This window comes from Lissotriton helveticus, chromosome 3_1 (assembly GCF_964261635.1).
Source record: "Lissotriton helveticus chromosome 3_1, aLisHel1.1, whole genome shotgun sequence".
In the NCBI taxonomy this organism is placed as follows: Eukaryota; Metazoa; Chordata; class Amphibia; order Caudata; family Salamandridae; genus Lissotriton; species Lissotriton helveticus.
In genome coordinates, this window is record NC_136061.1 from 1,407,328,381 (window position 1) to 1,407,353,036 (window position 24,656).

The window sequence follows — 24,656 nt, forward strand, 5'->3', positions numbered from 1 at the left end:
AGACTACTTAGGCGCCACCCATGCGCGCTGACGTCAGTTCTTTCTTTTTCCGCTCCGAAAGTGCAGATCCGGATTGAGCACGTACCTCAGACGACTTTTTGAGACTTTTGTCTCCTCCTCTTGTCTCCTGGTGCATGTAGGAATGCCCGGCTTTAAGTCTTGTGGGTTGTGCAGCCGTAACATGTCGGTGGCGGACCCCCACGATGTGTGCCTCTACTGCCTGGAAACCGACCATGACTCCTGGGACTGTCGGGAATATCGAGCCATGGCCCCGAAGGCCTTGCGGGAGCGGCGCTGGAAGTTGTTGGAGGTCCGGCACTCCTCTCACCGCCGCTCTGGATCTAGGGGCCGTTCACGGAACAGCTCGCGGGACCGGAGCCATCGCTCCACGGCCTCCAAGTAGTCGCCTTCGGATTCCGGTAAGCGACACCATAAAAAGAAGTCGAAGAAGTGTGTTCGCTCTCCGATGTCCCCCTGTCACTCCTCGGAGGCGGACGAGGGGGACAGGGGCTCTGGAGCTGGGTAGTCCCGCCTACACGCTATACCCGGGTCCGTCGGCGACTACCGAACAGATGCAAGAGTTTCTTGCTGCCGTGGACCACCTCTTAAGGCCCGGGGTCCCGCCAGCATGCCTTCGGGCCCTGTGGTCCTGTGTCCAGATCCTGTTGGCCCGGCAGCACCGGCGCCAACGCTGGTGTCACAGGATCCTGCGCCGCCGGCCCCGGCGCCACAAGGTGCAGCGCACTGGGTGCAGTTTATCCCACCCCTGCCTCGGTTCTCAGACCATTTCATTCTGGCCTGGGATCCGCATTGGGATACAGTGCCGGCTCGGGGCCGTTCCTGACGCCGCTTGCCCCCTCTCCGGCTCCCTCTACTCTGGAGCCGGACGAGGACTGGGAGGACCCCCTTGCCCGGCAGTGTGACTCTGAGCAGGATTGGGTGGACGTCCTTCAAGATGCGGGTGAGTTTGATGTTTCTTCTGACCCGGGGTTTGCCTCTCCTCCACCTACTATGGAGGAGGGCGCTTCCTACATCATGGTGCTGCATCGGGCTGCGGAGGCTCTCCATCTCGACCTCCCTGCGGTGGCCCTCAAGACCAACTTCCTTACGGAGGTGCTCCAGACGGCGTCTGCGTCGTCGGAGCTGCTGCTCCCTTTCAATGAGGCCCTCACCAAAGTCCTCTTGGGCACTTGGTTGCGACTGGCTGGGCACCGGTGGATAAAAACGTCGCTACTCGTCACCGCCCGGCACCGGGTGATCCTGCCTTCTTGACCACTCACCCCCCCAACCCCTGAGAGCCTGGTCATTCAGGCCTCGACATCGCAGAGTACCTTTCCCACGGCTCTGCCGGATAAGGACTCTAAAAGGCTAGACCAATTTGGCAAGAGGTTGTTCTCCTCAGCCAGCTTGGGGTTGTGGTCGATTAACACCGCCTGCTAATTGGGCCGTTACTCCCACACGGTGTGGGATTCGGTAGCCGAGGTCTTGCCTCAGTGTTCCGAGGAGGTCCAGGCTGTCCTTTCCCAAGCAATTGCGGAAGGCAAGGATGCGGCAGAGTTTGCCATCAGGTGTGGTTTGGATACGCTGATTCGTTGGGCAGGGCGATTTCCATGACTGTGGCGTGGCGGCGCCTCGCCCGGTTGCGTTCCACTGGGTTCTCACCCGATGTCCAGGGCTCGCTCATGGACATGCCCTTTGATGGCTCCCGCCTTTTTGATGATAAGGCCGACAATGCCCTGCAGCGGTTTAAAGACTCTCGGGCCATGGCCAAGTCTTTGGGTCTTTCCACAAAAAACCCTGCCACGCCTGGATTTCGTTCTTTTCGTGGCCCGGCAAGGGAGCCCAAGTACGCTCCTCCAATAAGCCTGTGCAGAACCAGCATCAGCGCAGCCGCGGATTCCCCAAGGCCGGGTCTGGTAACCATCTCGTCGGTCAGTCCACCTCTACCCCCGCTGCCTCTGCGCCTTCCTAATCCAAACTTCAGGGAGCACCCCACGTCGGTGGGTGGCAGGGTCCGCCACCACCACGGGCGCAAAATTTCATCGGACAAGTGGGTGATGCAGATAATCTGCCACAGTTACTCGCTCCCCTTTCTGTCCTCCCCACCAGCCATTCCTCCTCGGTACGACCGCATGTCGGGAGATCATTTGGCTCTTCTCCGTCAGGAAGTCACGGCCCTCCTGCCAAGGGGGCCATCGAGTGCGTTCCCGGTCAGGAAGTAGGGAGTGGTTGTGATTCCCACTACTTTCTGGTCCCCAAGAAGGACAAGGGGGTCCTGCGCCCCATCTTTGGACCTCCGGAACGTCAATCGCTTCCTTCGGAAGGAGAAGTTCAAGATGCTGACTCTGGCTCAGGTCCTGGCTGCCTTGTACCCTGGAGAATGGATGGTAGTGTTGGACTTGCAGGACGCTTATTTTCATATTCCCGTCCTGCCGGCCCATTAGCACTACCTGCGGTTCACGGTGGGCTGGGAGCATTTTCAGTTTGCTGTGGTCCCCTTAGGCCTTACCAGTGCCCCTCGGGGGTTCACAAAGGTAATGGCGGTGGTCGCAGCTCATCTGCACAGGTCTGGGGTGTCAGTCTTCCCCTATCTCGATGACTGGCTGTTGAAGGTGGACTCGCCCCAGACAGTCGTCACCCATCTCCGGAATACAGCCGACCTCCTGCATTTGCTGGGGTTCTCTATCAATGTGCCAAAGTCGCACCTGAGTCCCTCTCAGAAGCTCCCATTCATCGTAGCGGTTCTGGATTCGACGCTGTTTCGGGTTTATCCTCCCGAGCAGCGAGTCCGGGATATTCAGGCTATGATTCCGCTCTTTCAGCCTCTATCCCGGGTTTCAGTCAGGGTGACCATACGGCTTCTGGGCCTGATGGCCTCCTGCATCCTGCTGATGACGCATGCCAAACGGCATATGCGGGCTCTGCAGTGGGACCTGAATTCCAGTGGGCACAACATCAGGGCAACCTGTCCGATCACGTTTAGATCTCGGAGGGCGCTGCATGACAGTTGCAGTGGTGGCTCACGAATCGCGATTGGGTCCGTGGCATAACCCTCTCTTTTCCCTAACCGGAGCACACAGTGGTGACGGATGCGTCCCTCCTGGGATGGGGAGGCCACAAGGGAAAGGCAGCAATCAGAGGCCTCTGGTCTCCAGCAGAGTCCCGGCTTGCGCTGAAGGCATTCCTTCCCTCTGTCCAGGAAAGTGTAGTGCAGGTGTTCACGGACAACACCACCGCCATGTGGTATTGCAACAAACAGGGCGGGTGGGGTCGTGGACCCTATGTCTGGAGGCTCTGCCCCTCTGGACATGGCTGGAACATCAAGGCATTACCTTTGGTGGTTCAACACCTGGCAGTTTCTCTGAATGCCAGGGCGGAGGAACTCAGCCGCCGGTGCATGGTGGATCACGAATGGCGTCTGAACTCAGACGTGGCGCAAGGTCTTTTTCTGCAGTGGGGAGAGTCTTGGTTAGATCTATTCGCCTCTGAAGAGAACGCACAATGTCGTCAATTCTGCGTTTTGGAATTTCCAAGGCGGCACTCGCTCGGAGACTCTTTTCGTCGCGAGTGGAACTGCGGTCTACTCTACACCTTTCCGCCTATACCACTTCTGCCCAGAGTGCTGAAGAAGATCAGGCGCGACCAGGCCCAAGTCATTCTTGTGGCTCCGGACTGGGCTTGAAGGGTATGGTATCCCGAGCTACTTAGTATGAGCATTGATCCCCCGATCCGTCTGCCACTTCGGGAGGATCTCCTGTCTCAGCAGCAGGGGACGGTCCTCCACCCGAACCTGTCCAGCCTCCACCTCCATGCATGGAGATTGAGCGGCGACAGTTGACACCTTTTGATCTTCCTTGAAGTCTGTGATGTCATTCTGGCAGCCAGGAGTCCCTCCACCTAAACTGTATACGCCTGCAGGTGGAACAGATTTGTGGCATGGTGCACAGCAAAGGCTGTGGATCCCCTTTCTGCCCCTCTTTCTGAGGTTCTTCTGTTCTTTCTCTCTTTGGCCCAGCAGGGCTCTGCTCTGGGCACTATCAAGGGTTATCTTTCAGCCAACTCCGCCTTTCTACGGCTTCCAGGTCAGCCTTCTCTTTTTAAGTCCCCAGTTGTTAACCGTTTCCTTAAAGGCATTACGCATACGTTCCCGCCTGTGCCCTTCATAATGCCTCAGTGGGACTTGAATCTTGTCTTGACCTTTCTGATGTGTGCTCCTTTTGAGCCCCTTCATAACTGTCCTTTACGTCTTCTCACCTTGAAAACGGCTTTCCTGGCAGCTATCGCCTATGCCAGAAGAGTGAGTGGGCTCCAGGCTCTTTCTTCCAAATTTCCTTTCTTTTCTGTTCATCTGGACAAGGTGGTTCTGAGGACCCAGCCTTCTTTCTTGCTAAAGGTTGTCACGCCCTTCCACATCGGGCAGACCATCACTTTGCCCACCTTCTTTCCGCCTCCGCATCCTTCCAGAGAAGAGAGGCTCCACCGTCTGGACCCAAAATGTGTGCTAGCATTCTATCTGCAGCATATGCAACAGTTCGGGGTGATTCATCAGCTCTTTGTTGGCTACGTGGGCGCCAAAAAAGCTCGGGATGTGCACAGCGACCATCTCCTGGTGGGCCGTTCTGTGCATCAAAGCATGTTACTCCTTGGCCAGGAAGGAGCCTCCTGTGGGGCTGCGTGTCCATTCCACTAGGGCAACTGCAGCCACTACTGCCTTGGGACGTGGCGTTCCCTTGCAGCACATTTGTCAGGCAGCTACGTGGGCCTCGCTGCACACGTTTACCATGGACTACTGCCTTGACAGTCCAGTCCGGAAGGACCGCTTCTTTGGCTGTTATGTGCTCCGTGACTTCTTGTAGTAAACTTGTTCGCAGACCCACCACTGGGGTTGGTATTGCTGGGGTATCTATTCTAAGGTAAGGAATCTATCACTAACGTGTCTCTTTCAGATGCACAAGTTACTACTTGTGTAACGATATATCTGTAAGAGATATTAGTTAGTGATAGATTCCTTACCACCCCACCCATCCTCCCCGTTCTACGAACTGATTACTAGGGTTAAGGTCATCCCCTTTTAGGGCCCTAGTTTTATGCACCAATGGTCCGTTTCTTTCATGGCTCTGCGTTTCGGCGTGGAAAGTCGTGTACAGAACTGACGTCAGCGCGCATGGGTGGCACCTAAGTAGTCTCTGTGACGTCCTCTCCGCGCATTCGACGCCAGCGACGGACGCGGAGGGGTACTGCTAAGCAAAACTTCCCGGATCCAGTCTGATGCCTGGGGATATTCGAAGGGAAGGAATCTATCACTAACTAATGTCTCTTACAGATATATCGTTACACAAGTAGTAACCTTTGCTTTGTCCTTTTGTAGTGTTTTCACTGTATTACTGTTGGTTATGTGAAAATTCTTTACACACTGCCTCTGAGATAAGCCTGACTGCTCGTCCCAAGCTACCAAGGGGGTGAGCAGGGCTTTTTTAGGACTGTATCTCCCTCGCCCTGACTAGGAAGAAGGGTCCCTCCGTGGACCAAGTTGCAAACCCTTTCCAGCTAGAGACACCTATTTCTAACACTGATTTACCTACAGACAATGACCCAGACCTTCACCCTGCAAAGCCTTCCCCTCCTGATGACAATGTAAGGTATTTACTATTACTTGCTAGAGCTGCAGAATATCACACAGTACAACGACATAAAGAATCTCTAGAAGAAGATTTTTCATTTGAAAATTTTAGTAGTACACATTGTTCCAGTCAGACTCTCCCTATGCTCAAAGTCATGATGAGAAACGCTGATAATATATTCAAAGACCCTGTTCGTGCTCATATTCTCAGAATAAACAAAAAAAACAAGCCTGCTCCAGACTCACTGGTCGTCTCTAATGCCCATAAATGGTCCAATTCACAAATATTCTGGGATCCCGTCATCCCCCACCCTCCCCCCTTCCTCCGGACAGGAAGTCAGAATTATTGAACGCTTCTGGTAAAAAAGTTGCTTCTCAGGCAGCAAATCATTGGCGCATTGCCAACACCCAGGCGCTATTAGCCAGGTATGACAGAGCGCATTGGACGAAATGGACCAATTGCTCCAATATTTCCCAGATGAGCACAAAGCTACAGCTCAGGATTTAGTACAAGAAGGAAAGCTCATCTCCAATTCCTCTATTAGATTTGCTTTAGATGACTGTTGACACCGCAGCTCGAGACATTAACACTAGTGTGTTACTCAGGAGGTACGCCTGGTTAAGGATTTCCGGTTTGAAACCTGAAGTCCAACAATCCATCTTAAATACTCCATTTGATAAAAAGCATCTCTTCACGCCCCAAGTAGATCAGGCATTGGAGAAAATGAAAAAAGACACGGAGGTAGCTAAATCAATGTGAGCCCTCGTGGCTCTTTTCGTCGCTCTTTCAACTGTGGGCGTCCAAGACCACATCCTCAGACAATAATGCTGCCTCGTACAAAGGCAACAATCTTCTTCCACAAGAGGCTTCTTTAGAGGAGGATACAGAGGGAACAATGGCAAAGGTATGGGCAAGGTTCCCACCCCACGTAGTTTCCCCTCTCCTAACAATCAGTGACTTACCTATCCTTTTCCCCGATCATTTAAAATCTGTCTGGGGACGTCTTCTACAATTCCTCCCTTTTGGCAATCCATAACTACAGATAAATGGGTGTTAGGAATTATCCAACATGGTTGTTGCCTGGAGCTTACCATCAATCCTCCAAACATTCCACCTGGTTCAATCAATCAATCAATCAATCAATCAATCAATCAAAGCATTTGTATAGCGCACTACTCACCTGGAGGGTCTCAAGGCGCTGGGGGGAGGGGGTCCGCTACTGCTAGAACAGCCAGGTCTTGAGCTGCTTCCTGAAGGCGAGGTGGTCTTGGGTCAGGCGGAGGTGGGGCGGAAGGGAGTTCCAAGTCTTGGCGACCAGGTAGGAGAAGGATCTTCCTCCTGTGGTGGCTCTTCGGATGCGGGGGACGGCGGCGAGGGCGTGGCTGGTCGATCGAAGCTGGCGTTTGGGAGCGTAGAAGTTGAGGCGGCTGTTGAGGTATCCTGGGCCTTGGTTGTGTAGGGCTTTGTGTGCGTGGGTGAGGAGCCGGAAGGTGATTCTCTTGTTGACCGGGAGCCAGTGCAGGTCTCTCAGGTGTCCGGAGATGTGGCTGCGGCGGGGGATGTCCAGGATGAGTCGTGCTGAGGTGTTCTGGATCCGCTGGAGTCTCTTCTGGAGTTTGGCGGTGGTTCCGGCGTAGAGGGAGTTGCCGTAGTCCAGACGGCTGGTGACGAGGGCCTGGGTGACCGTCTTCCTGGTCTCGGTGGGGATCCATCGGAAGATCTTGCGTAGCATGCGCAGGATGTTGAAGCACGACGAGGAGACGGCGTTGACTTGTCTGGTCATGGAGAGGGAGGAGTCCAGGATGAAGCCCAGGTTGCGTGCGTGGTCTGTGGGCTTGGGTGCGCTGCCCAGGGCGGGGGGCCACCAGGAGTCGTTCCAGGCGGAGGGTGAAGATCCCAGGATGAGGACTTCCATCTTGTCCGAGTTCAGTTTCAGGCGGCTGTTCATCATCCACTTGGCAACGTCTGTCATCCCTTCGTGTAGGTTGGCTCTGGCGGTGGCGGGGTCGTTGGTGAGGGAGAGGATCAGTTGGGTGTCGTCCGCGTAGGAGATGATGTTGAGGTTGTGCTGGCGTGCGATGGCTGCGAGGGGGCTCATGTAGACGTTGAAGAGTGTTGGGCTGAGCGAGGAGCCTTGAGGAACGCCGCAGATGACTTCGGTGGCCTCCGATCTGAACGGGGGGAGGCGGACTCTCTGTGTCCTTCCGGCGAGGAAGGAGATGATCCACTTCAGTGCCTTCTCCTGGATTCCGACGTTGCTGAGGCGCTGTACTAGGGTACGGTGGCAGACAGTGTCTAAGGCCGCGGAGAGGCCCAGGAGGATGAGGGCCGCCGTTTCTCCGTTGTCGAGCAGGGCTCGGATGTCATCGGTAGCTGCGATCAGGGCGGTCTCGGTGCTGTGGTTGGCCCGGAAGCCAGACTGCGAGGGGTCGAGGGAGCCGTTCGTCTCGAGGAAGGCGGCCAGTTGCTTGTTGACGGTCTTCTCGATGACTTTTGCCGGAAACGGGAGCAGCGAGATGGGGTGGTAGTTCTTGAGGTCGGTGGGGTCGGCTGATGGCTACTTAAGTAGGGCGCTGAGTTCGGCGTGCTTCCAGCTCTCCGGGAAGGTAGCGGTGTCGAAGGAGGGGTTGATGATGTCCTGCAGGTGGGGTGCGATGACAGCGTCGGCCTTGTTGAAGACGTGGTGAGGGCAGGGGTCTGTCGGAGATCCGGAGTGTATGGAGTTCATCGTGTTGACGGTGTCTTCGGTGCTGATCGGGGTCCAGGCTCTCACAAAATGTCACCAGAACATTTCCACCTGCTAAAACAGGAAGCCCAGTCTCTCTTGATAAAAGGAGCCATAGAGCCTGTAGTGTTACATTATCTGTATTTTCTAATTCCCATAAAGGACAGCTCCTTGAGACCTATTCTGGACCTCAGAGAACTAAACCACTACATACTGTCAGAACATTTCCACATGGTGACACTTCAACAAGTGCTTCCACTAATACAGCAGGGCGACTTTGTGTACTCTAAACTTAAAGGACGCATATTTCCACATTCCAATTCACCCTGCTCATCACAAATATCTCAGATATCTGATAGCGGGTCATCATTACCAACTCAAAGTACTACCGTTTGGAGTCACCACTGCTCCCAGAGTATTTACCGAATGCCTGGCAGTAGTCGCAGCTCATCTGAGAAGACCGCACATCCATGTCTTCCCATACCTGGACAACTGGTTCCTCAAAGCCAACACTTACCAGAAGTGCCTTCAACACACTCCAGCGACAATCCACTTACACCAACTAGGGTTTACAGTGAATGTGTTGAAGTCCCAGCTGTCGCCTTCCAACACACTGACTTATCTGAGACCCACCATAGACACTCAAAGAGCTCTATCCTGTCCCAATGCAGCCCCAATTTTCAGTATTCAGGCTCTTCTCACTCCGTTTCAACCCAACAAATCATTACCAGCAAGAGTCTTCATGCAACTGCTAGGATCGTCTTGCATCATGATCGTTGCAAGACTTCACATGCGTCCCCTTCAAGAATACTTACCAAGTCAGTGGGACCAGTCGCAAGGTCAGTTGACCGATCTAGTGTTGGCAGATGGCTGCAGCCAATGCTCTCTGGGCCAAGGGAACGGCCCTTCCATAGACAGTGCTAACAGCAGACGCATCGCTCATTGGTTGGGGTGCCCACTTACACGATCACACAATCCAAGGATTGTGGAGTATAAAGCACAAAAGTATCCATATAAATCTCCTAGAAGTACTAGCAGTGTTTCTAGTGCTCAGAGCCTTTGAAATTCACCTCATAGGCACAGCTGTCCTAGTCCGCACGGACAATATGACAGCTATGTATTATATACAAAAACTGGTGGGGCACACTCTCTCAAACTATCCCTCCTAGCACTAGCAATTTGGAAATGGGCTATACACCACCATATTATCTCCTGGCGGAGCATCTTACAGGAGTAAACAATCAGATTGCAGACCACCTCAGCAGACAGAAGCAGCAAATCTACGAGTGGGAACTTCATTCTCAGGTTCTCCTCCCCTATTTTCAGGAATGGGGATTTCCTCACATAGACCTGTTCGCCACAGCGCAAAACGCCCAAGCTTCGCCTCCAGGTTCCCACACCTACACTCCGAAGGCAATGCCCTATGGATGAACTGGTCAGGGATATTTGCTTATGCCTTGTCGCCTCTCCCAATCATTCCATTGGTAGTTCGGAAGCTCAGGCAAACATCTCTCACACTGATTCTCCTAGCTCCCACATGGGCACGTCAACCTTGGTTCAACAACCTGCTGGAGCTTTCAGTAGTTCCACACCAAAAGCTGCATCTCACCTCCAGTCTCCTCACTCAGAGCCATGGAGAAATAAGGCATCCATATCCCAAAGAACTCAACCTAGCGATCTGGCTCCTAAAGTCATAGGGTTTGGTTATTTACAATTACCACCAGACTGTTTGAATATCCTGAAAGAGACTAGAAAGCCTACTACTAGAGCATGTTATGCAGCAAAATTGAAATGGTTTGTTATCTATTGTAACAGTAACAATATCAATCCTCTTGATGCTTCTGTGCTGAACATCATCTGTTACATTTACAGCAATCTAGATTAGCCTACACATCCATTCGCTTACATCTAGCAGCAGTAGCTGCATACTTACAAAACAAACAACACTTATCTCTATTCAGAGTACCAGTGATTAAAGCCTTTATGGAAGGATTAAAAAGAGTGATACCCCCGAGAGTCCCACCTGCACCAGTATGGAACTTAAACATAGTCCTTACAAGGCTAATGGGTCCACCATTTGAACCAATGCACAGGTGTCAATTACAATTCCTCTCATGGAAGGTTACTTTTCTCTTCGCAATAACTTCACTAAGGAGAACTGGTGAACTCCAGGCATTAATTATACAAAACTCCACAAAGACAGAGTGATTCTTCGAACCAATCCTAAATTTCTTCAATCAATCAGGGGTTTGAAAAAGCGCTAGATACTCACCCGGAGCGGGTCTCAAGGCACTGAAGGAAGGAGGGGCAGAGGGGGGATCCCGCTGAGCGGGGTGGTTCAGTGAGTTCCATCGAAGAGCCAGGTCTTGAGATCCTTTAGGAACTTGGGAAGCGATGCCAGGGAGGAAGTTCCAAGCCTTGGCTGCGAGGAGGGAGAAGGAGCGCCCTCCTTTTCTTCTATTCTTGATCCGAGGTACTACTGCGAGGGAGAGCTGGGCCGATTGGAGGGAGCACTGGGGAGCGTGGAACTCAAGACGGTGGTTCAGGTTGTTGGCGGGTCTGGTGTTGTGGAGGGCCTTGTGTGCTTGGGTGAGAAGCTTGAAGGTGATTTTCTTCTCAAGGGGGAGCCAGTGTAGGGGTCCGTAGGTGCTGGCTGATGTGGCAATGGCGCAGTAGGTTGAGGACTAGTCTTTCGGCGGCGTTCTAGACATACTGGAGTTCGTGGCAGAGTTTCTAGCTGATCCCGACGTAGAGTGCGTTGCCGTAGTCAAGTACTCATGAGAGCGTGTGTGACAGTTTTTCTGTGTTCGGGGAGGATCCAGTTGAAGGTTTTGCAGAGAAGGCGGAGGGTGTGGTAGCAGGAGGAGGTGATGGCGTTGACCTGGCGGTCCATTTTGAGTTGGGAGTCCAGAATGATTCCGAGGTTGCAGGCGTAGTCCAAATGGGCGGGGCAGCAGGTGTCGTTCCTTGATGAGGTGGAGGCAGCTGTTCTTCATCCATCTGGCAACGGCTTCCAGTCTGTCTTGAAAGCTGCGTTTGGTGGCGGTGGGTTCATTGGATAGGGAGAAGATGAGCTGGGTGTCCTCTGCGTACGATGTGATGTTGTGTCAGTGTGCTTTGGAGATGGATCTGAGCGGGGCCATGTAGATGTTGAACAGGGCAGGGCTGATGGAGGATCCTTGTGGGATTTTGCAGTTGGTCTGGGTTGGTTCCGAAAGGAATGTGGGCGGGGGGGGGGGTCTGATTCTTTGCGTTCTCCTATAGAGGAAAGAGAGGATCCAGTCGAGGATTTCCTCTTCGTGGAGTCTGCGGGCTAGGGTGCGGTGAGAGACCGTCTCAAAGAGGATGAGGGCCATGGTCTCTCCTCTGTTGAGGAGGGTGCGTTTGTAGTCTGTTGCTGCAAGAAGTATGGTTTCGTCCTGTGGGTCTTCCTGAATCCTGATTGGGTTGAGTCAAGGATGTTCTCTCCGATGAAGGCGGTTGGCTGTTGACAGCTTTTTCCATGACTTTGGCTGGATAGGGGAGGAGGGAGATCGGTCTGAAATTCTTGAGGTCAGTGGGGTCCGCGGAAGGTTTCTTCAGGAGAGGGTTGATCTCTACAAGTTTCCAGTCGTCTGGGAGGCAGGCAGTCTTGAAGGAGCGGTTGATGATGCATTTGATTGGGACAATGGTGTTTTTGCGGTAGATGTGGTGGGGGCAGGGGTCCGTGAGGGCCCCGGAAAGGGGGTCTTCATTATCCTCAGAGTGTCTTCGATGTTGAGGCCAGTCCAACTGTTGAGTGTTGGTTGTGTGCTGCTTGGGGCCATGTGGGGGGATCCTCGTGGGGGTCGTTGTCGTCGAAATTGTCGTAGATGGTCTTGATTTTGTGATGGAAGAAAGCGTTATCTGTCTCAGAGGTCCTGGGAGGGAGTGATGTCTGTGGACATGCTGTTGGGGTTGGACGAACTCTTTGATAATGCTGAAGAGTTCCTTGCGGTTGTGAGCGTTGGTGGAGATTCTCTCCTGAAGCGCTTTCTTCCTGGAGCATCTGATGAGCTTGTGGTGGGCCGTGGTAGTGGTTTTGAAGTTGTCAAGGTCGGTAGGGGTTTTGGAGCTTCTCCAAAGTTTTTCGAGTCGTCTGCAGGTGCGTCTGGAGTCTCGGAATTCGGTGGAAAACCAGCTGGCTTTCTTGGCATGGGGTTTGGAGGCTCTCTTGAAGGAGGGGGCAATGATGTTGGTGCAGTCGGTGATCCAGTTGTATAAGGTACGGGCGGCGGTGGTGGAGTCATCGTTTGAGGCGGTGGGAGTGGAGCTGCTGAGGGTGGCGGTGAGCTGGTCGTCGAGGATTTTGTTCCAATTCCTGCGCTGGAGCTGATGCAGGCGTCTGTGGTAGATGTTGGATTTGAAGGTGAAGTGGACGCAGCGGTAGTCCGCCCATGGGAGTTTGGAGGTGTGACTGAATGTGATTGAGTTCTCTGCTGTGAAGACGGGATCGAGGGTGTGCCCCTCTAAGTGCGTTGGTTCGGGTACGATCTGCTTTAGTCCGATGGTGTGGAGGTTTTCCAGGAGGGAGGCGGAGTTGGTTTGGGGTGCGATGGAGTTGTTGCTGAAGGGTGGTTGAGGATCCTGGGTGTCTGCGAAGGTGGAGTGGTGGCAGTGACGGCAGGTGAAGGGTCCGTGGGTGTCGAGAGGTGAGAAGAGCTTGCAGTTGAAGTTCTTACCGCTGTTGAGTTCGTGGATGGCCGAGGAACTGTTGCACTGGTGGACCAGGGGTCCTAGTGCTGGTTTCGGACGGGTGCAGACGGGCTTGCCTTAGGCGCGCCAGCGGTGCACCGGCTGCGCAGCGTCCGCCATTAAACAGGGGAGGAGGGAGGGAGATGCAGCTAGAAGGCGGTAGTGAGAACGGGCGAGTGTGCGGGCCGCTGGGGCACTAGGGGCAGAGAAAGGCAGGAAAAGAGGGCAGCGAGAACGGGCAAGGGCAATGGGAAAACCTAACAAATATTAAAAAGAAATTATAAAGCGGCCAAAAAAGGAAAGCCAAATGCAGGAATTACCAAAGAAAAAGCAAGGAGGAGCGGCAGGGATGCAATGCAGGACGGGGCTACGCACCTGGGAGAGCAGTAACCTGGCAGAGGTCAGGGGACATGTTTCTGCCTTTCATATCAATCAATCAGTTAAGTTACCTGTGTTCTGTAGTAGGGGATCTCTGTGTATAGTCATAATCTAGTGAATAGTCCCGCCCATGTGCGGGGACCCTGGAGCAATCAAAAATAATCTCTTAAGCTGTCTTCTTTGCAGTCCTGCATAGGCACTTAAGAGAAAATCAAAGACCAATAATGCAGCCTATAATTACAAGGCTACACTGGCCAGAACTTCAACTTAAAGTGAAAAGGGTAGCTAAATAAAATCAAATGTTACACATATTGCCAAGTTTTCACCCATAGAGAAACTTCCCTTCACCAAAATCCTTGAAATGATAGAGAGGAAGGGTTGGACAGACAAGCCCCCATAGGCTGCCATTATGTGTCTGGAAACGGGATACCGTGCCTTTAAGAAACTCTCCAGAGACCCTCGGTATCCCAGGATGCACAGCCAAAGTCCTTTTACTTTCAGTTATTTTTTCCGGCTCCTGCTAGCAGGACCCTGGAGCATTGAGCTCTCCCCTTTTGGGTATTTCTTCAATTTCTGGCACTTTTCCAGTGTTTTGAGTGTTTCACTCGACGTCTGGGGTCTTCCTCTTCCATTTGCTGTGTTTTTTAACCAGTTTTACCACCTCTTTCTGTCGAAAATGCCAGCTTTATTCGACAAGTGCCCTGAGTGTGGTAGGAAGAAGGCTAAATCTGACCCCCATAGAGTATGCATACTCCATCTCCCTTCCACCCATGTCCCTGATCTTTCTCCAGGAGGACTCTGTGTGACAGGGAGAAGATTAGTCTCCAAGGCCTGGAGCAGAGGAGACATGAAGAACCAGGTGGGACTTCTGGGCATGGAGGGACTCAGTCATCGTCCTCTGCCCGTGCTTCCGCCTCTGGGGGGCTCCCCAGTCAAGAAAAGGCCCAGAAAAGGCACAGATCCCGGTCGACGTCGATAGCTTCGACCTCGAGAGGTATGACCACCATCTGCTCCCCTTTGACCGAGGGCTCTGGGTCCAATCGGCGTCGCCGCTCGACGTCGAGGGGCAGGACGTCGAGACCTCGGACGAGGTCGACGTCGAGGACTTCACCGTCGTCGACACACCATCGACGTCGAGATGAGTCCAGGAGGCGACGGCGTTCGTCGTCGAGGCTGTACCGCCGTTCGCCGTCAACGTCGACACGACGGTCGACGTCGAGAAGTAGAAAGTCGAAGAGGTCGACTTCGAGGAAGGAAAAATCGACGCAGAGGAGACGTTCAAGGACCAGGACAGTGTCCCCTGCCTCAGTGGTCAGTCTGTCGTCTTCATCGGCGAGCTCCCGGTCGCGGCGGCTCCGGCGCTAGGCCGAAAAGAGATCTGCCTCCAGAACATCTTCTTTGAGGCCTGCTCAGAAGAAGAGGAGAGTGGTGAGGTCATCGGAATCGGACTATTCACGGACCTACTCACCTTCTAGGCCCAGGACGCCTCCACCTCCACCGCTGCCTCCGAGGATGCCTCCTCCCCAGCTTCCTCCTCCTCCAGCATCGATTCCTTCTCCTCCTCCTCTGCTTCCACTGCCCCTGCCTCCTCTTCCACCGCCTCCCCGACCTCCACAACCTCGGCCTGACTTTCCGGCTCCGACTCCTCCGCTTCCGCCTACTCTAAGACCGGCGGCTCCGGCGAAGCCCAGGAGATCTAGATCAAGGTCTAGAGGAAGGGATTGCACTTGCAGTAGACACCACTCCTCCACAAGCTCCCGTTACCGCCATCGGAGAGTCAGGTCGCGGTCCTGGTACACGGCTCCTCGAGCGACCGGAGGTATTCTCCAAAATTATCGGATTCCCCTCCTATGAGGGTGTCACCTGTTGACGACATTGTGACATTTCAGGAGGTGCTGCTGAGGGGGGCAGCGAAGTTAGGGATCACATTGACGGTACCCAAGCAATATACCTCTGTGATCTTTGAGACTTTGCACAAACGGCATCTCTCTCGCCCATTGTTGCTCTTGGTGCCAGGACTGGAGGAACCGGCCATGGAGCTGTTTCTGACCCCGGCTTCGGTGACGTCGGCTCCATCTCGGCTGCAAAAGAAGTACAGACCCCCGGATTCTTATCCGGCGTTCTTGAGGACAGATCCTGTACCGGATTCTGTCATCGTGACAGCAGCCAAGAAACAGTATGCTACTGCTCCGTCTTATACGGTGCCTCCGGACAAGGAGAGCCGTCAGATGGATTCAGCCGGACGGAAGGTCTGCGGTACGGCTGCCACATCAATGAAAGTGACGAGTGCCTCTGCGCTCTTGGGTCGCTATGACCACGCTTTGTGGGAGTCTCTGCAACAGTTTATCGAGCTCCACCCTAGGGATAGGAGGGAAGACTTCCAGGAGATATTGAATGAGGGCATGATGGTCTCCAATCAAGTCATCAGCTCTGCAGCGGACGCCTCTCTCCTGGTGGCTCATGGTTATTGCTATAGCATTAATTTAAGACGCCATTCCTGGTTGCGCCTTACCTCTCTCAAACCGGAGGCGCAGCAGAGAGTCGCAAATTTGCCGTTCTCTGGATCGACGCTCTTCGGGACGCATGCGGATGAGGAGATGGCCCGCATGAAGGCGGAAGTAAAGACATTGAAGGCCGTTGGTTTGGAGAAACCAAAGGAACAACGGAAGTCCTTCCGTCCGTTCCAGAGGAGATATGGTTCCCAGAAGCGAGGACAAGGTCCCCGTTCCAGAGGAGATATGGTTCCCAGAAGCGAGGACAAGGTCGTCAAGCTGGCCAACAGCAACAACAGTAGCAGCAGTACCAGCGGCAGCCTTTCCAGAAGCTTCAGAGGGGCAGAGGCGACCAGCAGTCCTCCTCGGCGAACAAGGGCCCGGCTGGGTCTAAGCCCTGAGGTGCTACTTTCCCCTCGTCCGTTACCCGCTCCGGTGGGGGGAAGCATACAAAATTACCTGGCAAAGTGGAGAAAAATTACTCAGGACAAGTGGGTGCTGAATATTTTTTGCAATGGATACAGTCTTCGTTTTGTCATCCCTCCTCTAGTAATTCCACCGGTTCGCTCGCAGTTCCAGCTGCGCGAGCTCCAAGCGGAGGCCGATACCCTGTTAAGAAAAAGGACGATAGAAGACGTCCCTTTGTCTCAAAGGGGAAAGGGTCTTTACTCATTGTTTTCCCTGGTGCGCAAGAAGGACAAGCATGAGTTCAGGCCCATTCTGAATTTGCGACAAGCAAACAAATGGATTCGCAGGGCAGAAATTTCGCATGCTGTCTTTGCACCAGATTTATCCTCAGCTACAAAGAGGAGACTGGCTTTGCGCAATAGATCTACAGGATGCGTACTTCCATGTGCCCATTGCACGGAAACACCGGAAGTTCCTGCGCTTTCTAGTCGGCACCAAGCACTATCAGTACGCCGTACTACCGTTTGGACTGAAGTCTGCAAAGTGCATGGGGGTGGTGGCAGCGCACCTGAGAAAGAACAAGGTGTTTGTCTACCTGTACCTGGACGACTGGTTGATCAAAGCCTCCACCTTCCAGGAAGCGCAATTGCACTTCTACAGGACGGCCGTTCTGTTGAACCAACTGGGGTTGCACATAAACATGTCCAAGTCTGTTCCGACTCCTGTCCAGTGCCTACAGTACTTGGGAGCCTCCATCGATACTCTTTCAGCAAGCGTGTCTCCTTCGGAGGAGTGACGCTTATCGATCCTTCGGAAGGCTCAGGCTCTCATAGCTGTTCCATCTACAACAGTGAGGACGGTGTCTTCTCTAGTGGGGTCGATGGGCTCTTGCATCTTCCTCATGCCACACGCACGCCTCCACATGATGCTGCTGCAGGAATGTCTGGAGGATCAGTGGGACCAGAAGCGGGGGAGCTGGGACGACAGGATCCGGTGGCCCTTCACGCTCAACAGTCCCTGAGATGGTGGTGCTCAGCAGAAAATCTCCTCAAAGGGGTTCCATTCCACAAGGACATTCCCATTCAGACTATCGTCACAGATGCTTCTCTCCACGGCTGGGGAGCTGCATTCAGACCATCTACAGATCGAGGGAACGTGGTCCCCGGCGGAATCCACGTATCACATCAATTTCCTGGAACTCAGAGCTGTTCACTTGGCACTGAAGGCCTTTCATCCGTCCTTCCAGACCAACTCCTTGCTTGTACAGACGGACAATGCGACTTCAATGTATTACCCCAACAAGCAGGGGGGGCTCGAGATCGCGCACACTGTCACAAGAAGCGCAGGCGATCTGGCACTGGTTGCTAGCCAGAGGACCGACGATAACGGCTACCCATCTGCCAGGTGTGCAGAATGCTCAGGCGGACGCACTCAGCAGGCTGGTGCAAGAAAACCATGAGTGGGTTCTAAACGACGAAGTGCTAGGAAACATCTTCGACAGGTGGGCCCTCCGAACGTAGATCTGTTCGCCACCGCCGAAAACAGAAAATGCAGAGACTTCGCCTCCAGGTATTATCAACCGGGGACTCTGGGGAACGCGCTATCGATCAGCTGGTCGAACAGCTTTCTGTACGCTTTTCCACCCATTCACCTGATTCCGGCGGTACTCATCAAGCTGTCTCAGTCCAGAGCACGGGTGATCCTTATTGCTCAGGAGTGGCCCCGACAGTGGTGGTTCACGGACCTGCTTAACAGATCTCTCCTACCCCACCTGTGGCTGCCGTGTCGACCGGACCTTCTCACGAAGTTCGGGGGGCAGATGGTGCACCCCAACCTCTCATCGTTGAGTTTGGCGGCATGGCTCCTGAGATAGTGCAATATGGACACCTGAATCTGCCTGACAATTGCATGAATATACTCAAGGAGGCTAAGCGACCTTCCACTAGGACTTCCTATGCCTACAAGTGGAAGAGGTTCTGCATCTGGTGCACTTCCAAGAACTATGATCCGACGACCTGCAAGGAAGATGTCATTCTTCCATACCTTTTGCATTAGGCTCAGTCTGGCCTTAATTTTCATTCTATTAAGGTTCACCTCGCAGCATTAACTGCGTATAGGAAATGCCCTTCACAGACATCCTTCTTCCAGATTTCTGTGATTAAAGATTTTTTGGAAGGATTGAAGAAAGTGTTTCCTCCTGTTCGGCGTCCTTCGCCTTCATGGGAGCTGAATGTGGTGCTCTCCAGGTTGATGAAGGAACCTTTTGAACCTATTCATAAGGCTTCACTGCAGCACTTATCGTGGAAGGCAGCTTTCCTCGTGGCCATTACATCGGCCCGCAGGGTGACGGAAATTCAGGCATTGTGTTGCCAAGAATCTTATACTGTTTTTCATGCTGCTAAGGTTGTGATGCGTACTCACCCTAAGTACCTTCCTAAGGTGATTTCTGATTTCCATGTCAATCAGACTATAACTTTACCTACGTTTTTCCAAAATCCTTCCACTCCAGCGGAAAGGTCTCTTCATTCCCTGGATGTCAGAAGGGTTTTGAAATTCTGCTTGGATAAGACCAAGGACATTCGTAGCTCAGACCAATTGTTTGTCAATTATGGGTCGGTCAGGACTGGTCTTGCCACCTCAAAACAGTCCATCTCGAGGTGGATTGTGTCCTGTATCCAGTTATGTTATCAGAAAGCTAACAAGACCTTGGGGAGTAAGCCTAAGGCTCATTCTACCAGGGGCAAAGCAGCTACAATGGCTTTGCTACGTAATGTTCCCATTGCAGATATCTGCAGGGCTGCCTCTTGGAAGTCGGTCCATACCTTTGCTAAACACTACTGTCTGGACTCTGATGCCAGGGCAGATGCTCAGGTTGGGCAGGCTTCGTTGAGAAATCTGTTTGCACAGTAGTGGTGTTGTCTTTTTCCTCCCCCGTTGGATTGGTTTGTTGGGATGGGCTTGCCATTCTATTCACTAGATTATGACTATACACAGAGATCCCCTACTACAGAAGGAGTAGTTTCTTACCTGTAACTCCAGTTCTGTAGTAGGTGTATCTCTGTTATAGTCATAAGCGCCCGCCCTCCTCCCCGTTGGAGAAAATGATAATATACTGTATGCTACAGGCCTTGCTTTATACACCTTCAAAAAGAACTGAAAGTAAAAAGGACTTTGGCTGTGCATCCGTGGATACCGAGGGTCTCTGGAGAGTTCCTTAAAGGCATGGTATCCCTTTTCCAGACACATAATGGCAGCCTATGGGGGCTTGTCTGTCCAACCCTTCCTCTCTATCATTTCAAGGATTTTGGTGAAGGGAAGTTTCTCTATGGGTGAAACTTGGCAATATGTGTAACATTTGATTTTATTTGGCTATCCTTTTCACTTTAAGTTGAAGTACTGGCCAGTGTAGCCTTGTAATTATAGGCTGCATTATTGGTCTTTGATTTTCTCTTAAGTGCATATGCAGGACTGCAAAGAAGACAGCTTAAGAGATTATTTTTGATTGCTCCGGGGTCCCCGCACATGGGCGGGACTATTCACTAGATTATGACTATACACAGAGATCCCCTACTACAGAACACAGGTAACTCAACTGATTGATTGATATGGGCGGGACTCTTCACTAGATTATGACTACAACAGAGATACCCCTGCTACAGAACTGGAGTTACAGGTAAGAAACTACTCCTTCTTTCCTCAACCTGATTCTGTAGCAGAACTAGCTCTACACACACACTTGACATTAGAAGAGCTCTACTATATTACCTATATTATCTGGAAAGATGAAAATTATTTTGCAAACAAATCGTCTGTTTGTTGCTTTTTCGACACCACACAAAGGCAATCCCATATCTAAATCAGGCATTGCAAGATGGATTATGAAATGTATCCAGACATGTTATGTCAAAGCAAAAAGAACTTTGCTAATACCCCTTAGAGCGCATTCCACTCGCAAGATAGGGGCTACTATGGGCTTCTTAGGGAATATTCACCTAGCTGACTTCTGTAAGGCAGCAACATGGTCTACACCGCAAACATTCACCAAGCATTATTGTGGAGATGTGTTAGCAAGGCAAGGAGTTAATGTAAGCCAGGCAGTACTTAAAACACTGTTTCAAACAACTGCAGGTTAGCCACCGCTTTGGGAGTATACTCCTGTATAGTCTGTGCAAAGCATGTGATCTACAGCTCACATGCCTCGAAAGGATAATGTTACTTACCCAGTAAGCATCTGTTCTTGGCATATAGAGCTGTAGCTTTACATCCGCCCACCCAGGTACCTGTAGTTGTTGCAGTTCTCACTTTGCATACATACATACGCATGGACATCTCTATTCTATACTTACTAACTCCATTCTCAATGTCTGTGGAAAAACAATCTAACTATGTAGTTGATGCCCACGCACACTATCACTGAAAGGAGGAGTCACCGTAACTCGTGACTGGAAAGACTTCTTCAAAGAAAAACAACTTACAAACATCCAGACCCAACACTAGATGGCAGGAGTATGCAACACATTTGTATCTACAGCTCTACATGCCAAGAACAAATGCTTACTGGGTAAGTAACATTATCCCCCTTTAACGAAGGCACATTCAGTCTCGAATTTGAGGCATAAACTGACTGGTGCATCTTGTCCCTTTCCTCTAGAGTGACAAGATGTCTGGGCAGAAAAAAATGGATGAAATTTTGAAGTCCTGGTGCATGTGTAGCCTAACTGTGCTAATGCGATGCCTCTCCCTCTGACTGATGATTATAGATTCCCACCCTGCCCCCTGAAGCAGTCACAAACATAGAACATTCTTGTGAGCTCTCGCACTCTCTGGTTCCTTTGTACTCCTTCTGCAATCTTTCCTATTACTCGCACTCCTCAATTTTAGTGAGCTCTTTCTGGGTTTTCTCCTCTGCTAATAGTGTGGGTTTTGGTAACCCAGCACCTTTCTTCCCTGGGCATTGTTTGATGATCCTTCTTGTCAAACATTCCGGTTTTGATGAGGGCAAGTGAGGCTTTCCAGCTATATGGTTTGATGTAAGGTTTTGGTTCTTACACTGTGTATTGCCCAAAGTGCCTTTGAGAACTTTAAGTAAGCTTCACTTAGAGAATTCCCTGGTGGGCTTCGGCTGGTCTCAGCTCAAGTTACTGTATTGGCTTAACACCACACATCGTCCAGGACTTTGAATTTTCTTTCATGAAGAAACCCTTAGGTGCCTTTTGAAAGAACTGATATAACGCATGGCTATGCCAGATGTTTATTAACCTTTCAGCTTGCTGAAACACACACAGGACTGAGTTAAAGATTGTAGGTTGTAACTCCAAGCAGTATAGTTAAGCAGTATAGTTAATTTACCAATCTAAACTGACATGAAGGACTATCTCCGGAGGACGTGGGGTTAAAGGAGCTATGAAGCCTACCCTAGAGCGCTTCGGGTGCAAGGAGAACAATTTAAGAAATGTTTTGCCCCATATATCCAAGATTCCATCCTTTTCTCAATAAAAGACTTCATAATAATCACAAGATACCCCGAGAAAGGATCCGGCATTTCCCCATACAGGGATCTGTTAAGCTAACGCTGACGTGAAGTTGTGAGTTCAGGCTGCAACTTATTGAAATTTAGGGATACTTAACCATTGATATACCTACCATTGAAGAAATAGGTGTCTGCCCTCATCAAAAATTGCAATACGAGTGAAAGTACATTAATTGAATTTGAATAAGGATGGAAAATTGTTAGTCCTGAAGAAGGTGGCACTATTTGTTTACATCCACCGAAACGCGTTGACGCAGAGAACCTTGTTAAATTTGATATGGGATGGGAGCTATAGAAGCCAGGGAAAGTTGTTCTCTGCTAAGTCCTGTCAACATAAGTTTCAAAAAAGCTGCAAACAACTGAGCTCTTGAAGACAGATTTATTGTATCAATGCATTTTATGTTTCATTCCTTGTCCACTGAAGTTAGTCTTGCCACTGCTTACATAGCTCTGAATAAGCTAAACAAAACATATGAAATAGTGATACTGCTTCTTCAGTAGCCAAACAGAAAAGCAAAATAGAACAGATAGAAGGTAAATTTGCCCCATTTGTTGGTCATAGAAGCATATGGTAAGACACCAGAGCAAACTACACAGTAGTGTTCTTAATGTGCATGTACTGAAAGGACGTAGAAAAAAAGGTAATACGGATAATTCCTTGGAAGTATGCTTATTCTCCCTGAATGCACTTGACATCATAAAACAAGGGTTTACTGGACTAAGGGTAGCTACACAAATCTTAAAATGAGAAAGAGTTCCTAGTGACAGTCTCAAGGGCTCATGGGCACTGGATTTAGGTTCTTGTGCTTCGGTGTCAGTAATTAGCAAGTGAAACATCAACATGGCTCATGCATCCATGTGCGCAGTAAATAGGTAAGGATATGCCCATAGATGTTCTTAGGTTACTTACTCTTAAACACCATTCTAACATTTATATATTTAGCAGGCACGGAACTGCTGATCTTTTAATATGTGCTGTGTAATCCAACAACAGGAAGTTACCCGTAGACCCAGTTGAGATCTGGGTAATATATATATATATATATATATATATATATATATATATATATATATATATATATATATATATGTGTATATATATATATGTGTGTATATATATATGTGTGTATATATATATATATGTGTATATATGTATATATATATGTATATATGTATATATATATGTATATATATATATGTATATATATATATATATGTATATATATACTTTATTCGGTATCAATACAATACAGTAATATATGTAACATGCAACAATGTCTCTATAGGTATTATTACAAGAGCAATTATTAATGGCATGCACAAACATGGCATAAGAAAGGGGACAGGGAGACATTAATGGTTTTTGGCCAGACATTAATGGTTTTTGGCCAATAAATGCAATGAGCTGTCTGTATTTCAGCAAAAACAGCGATATAAGAGGTAAGGAGAGAACACTCTCTTTTACATTGAATGTACATGTTACCTGTACATACTTGTGCACATTGGTGCCCGTGAAAAACAAGGTGAATAGCGCAAGTGACAAGTGAAAAAATACAAACAGCGGAAAAACTGCCCTGGAGAGAACAAGGTTTGACAATATATACAATGGGCTCAGTGGTGGTTCTGACGTATTTTACTCAGTGTTTGAATAAGAGATGTATTTTCAAAGAACCACCAAAGTTGCGCCAACAGTTGCGCTGGGGGTTGATTGCGTTTCGACCTGGGAAGTAATTCAGGTCATCTTCAGGACCAGGTTGCTTATTTATTATGAGTGCTGCATAGAACTTCAAGTGGTCAGGGTTGCTCGCAATTATTGAGATCCAAGCGATAAAAGTGCGAGCGCCAATTAACAATTGTATAGACCGAAGCGATAAGTTAATTGAAGGAGTGGGCCTGCTTGGATTCAGGCGAGTACCACAAAAACATGGGAAAGCAATTTCCACCCTGGTCGATTCCAGGGTGGGGTTGCAGCATGCGTGGATCATTCAGCGTGCCAATGGCGCTGGAAACCAAAGCACAGAGATCTTGAAAAGTATGGTTCCGTTCCTGTGTAGGAGACGGTAATGCAGACATGAGTCAAGTTGAGTAATTAGGTGTGCTCTAATCAAGGAAGCCCCTTTCTTAACATAGAAAGAGAGCTCTGATCACAAGGCACAAGTTCACCTTTTCAGTGCAGATGTCATTCAAGAATGTAATTCCCAGTGAGTTTAATGGTGAAAGTGAGTGGGCATCCATTGTCAAAGAGTGAAATTTGTTGTAACCTCCCTCGGTTTACCTTTGGCTCCATATATTTCATGAAATACTTTTGGATGATTATTCGAGATCTTTGAGCCATTTAACCGTTTTGGAAGTCATTGTAGCAAACGGCTACATAAATACTTGGATTTTTATGTTGGGTAGCTTTTGGACCATTTCTTGTTGTTTAGTAGACTCTACCTAATAGATCTACTGTACTAATTAAAGAAAATACCTAAGAGTGCTATTGTGTTCAAATCTGATTCTGAACGTGGTATTAAGACTAATTTTATACATCTCTTGCATAATCTTTCTTTTGTGTTGTTATTGATGAGGGAAGTCAAGTGTTTAATCCATTGCTGAAGATCTCCATTTTAAAATATGAGGATAGGGCTTGGACTTGAATTTTTTCAAAGGGGTTGCTTTACATCTTAAGAAAAATGAGCAGTCAACAATCCTCTTCCTTTTCTAACAAAGACTGTCTTAAAGGATTATTTTTGTCTTAAAGGATTAAATTGTCTGCCGCTTTGGACCATGGACTATCCATTGTTACC

General features: G+C 50.2%; 1 protein-coding gene across 5 annotated transcripts in view; it reads left to right on the forward strand.

Annotated features, from left to right (window-relative positions):
• Window positions 1–24,656, forward strand: part of CLASP1 (cytoplasmic linker associated protein 1) — a 1,618,163-nt gene that overhangs the window by 732,557 nt on the left and 860,950 nt on the right. The window lies entirely within an intron of this gene.